The following is a 1,393-nucleotide window of genomic DNA, read 5'->3' as shown; positions in this document are numbered from 1 at the left end:
GCTACGCTGCAGGTCGACATCTCAGACGCTCTGAGTGAACGAGACAAAGTCAAGTTCACCGTACACACAAGGTAAGGCCCTGTGTGTGTGTGTGTGTGTCAGGCCCTGTGTGTGTGTGTGTGTGTGTGTGTCAGGCCCTGTGTGTGTGTGCGTCAGTGTGTGTGTGTGCGTGTCTTTCTGAGTAATTACAACAACACTGTCGGTGCATCTACATGAGGTAAAGCCTTCAGTGATGGCACATGGATTTTATACCTTCTGCTGTACGTCCAGGTTTTTTTTTCTTAGCAGTAGAATCAACAACTGAAACATTTCTTGGGCTCTTCTTGGGATTTTTCTGAGCTCCTGCACCAGTGTCGGGGGGGGGGGGGCACCAGTTTGTAAACGCTGCCATACTGAGAAAGGCTTGAATGTAACACAAAACATTAATTTAAATATCAACAAAAGTTACGCACTATAGCTTTGAATGGAGATTTTGAATAGTGATGAGTCATAGTTGTTAGTCAGCTGACCTTGTGACATCCCTCCCTCCTCAGAGCACGCTGCCCAACTTCAAGCAGAATGAATTCTCTGTGGTGAGGCAACACGAGGAGTTCATCTGGCTGCACGACTCCTTTGTGGAGAACGAAGAGTATGCAGGATACATAGTAAGGACTGCACACTAATATATACACACACACTAATATACACACACACAGGAGTATGCAGGATACATAGTAAGGACTACACACTAATATACACACACACAGGAGTATGCAGGATACATCGTAAGGACTACACACTAATATATACACACACACTAATATACACACACACTAATACACACACACACAGGAATATGCAGGATACATCGTAAGAGACACACTAATACACACACAGAGACACACACACACTAATATACACACACACAGGAGTATGCAGGATACATTGTAAGAGACACACTAATACACACACAGAGACACACACACACTAATACACACACACACTAATATACACACACACAGGAGTATGCAGGATACATCGTAAGGACTACACACTAATATACAGACAGACAGACAGACAGACAGACAGACAGACAGACAGACAGACAGACAGACAGACAGACAGACAGACAGGATACATAGTAAGGACTACACACTAATATATACACACACACTAATATACACACACAGGAGTATGCAGGATACATCGTAAGGACTACACACTAATATGTACACACACACACTAATATACACACACTCTGAAGATACATCGTAAGGACTACACACACAGACACACACACACACAGACAGACAGACAGACAGACAGAGAGAGAGACACACACACACACTAATATACACACACACACAGGAGTATGCAGGATACATCGTAAGAGACACACTAATATACACAGACA

At 43.4% G+C, this 1,393-nt stretch overlaps 1 protein-coding gene across 2 annotated transcripts in view; it reads left to right on the top strand.

The window, feature by feature from the left end:
* Positions 1-1,393, top strand: part of snx6 (sorting nexin 6) — a 16,294-nt gene that overhangs the window by 5,824 nt on the left and 9,077 nt on the right. The window contains exon 1 of one of the 2 annotated variants that reach the window (XM_080042309.1): positions 700-713. The exons of the other annotated variant lie outside the window; for it this stretch is intronic. The gene's annotated coding sequence lies outside the window, so the exon portion shown is untranslated. Of the gene's footprint in view, positions 1-699; positions 714-1,393 lie in introns of those variants that run through there. 2 annotated transcript variants of the gene reach the window in all.

Source organism: Ammodytes marinus (assembly GCF_949987685.1).
Source record: "Ammodytes marinus genome assembly, chromosome: 15".
Lineage (NCBI taxonomy): Eukaryota > Metazoa > Chordata > Actinopteri > Uranoscopiformes > Ammodytidae > Ammodytes > Ammodytes marinus.
The sequence above is the reverse complement of the archived record's forward strand: the minus strand, read 5'-3'. Positions and strand labels throughout refer to the sequence as shown.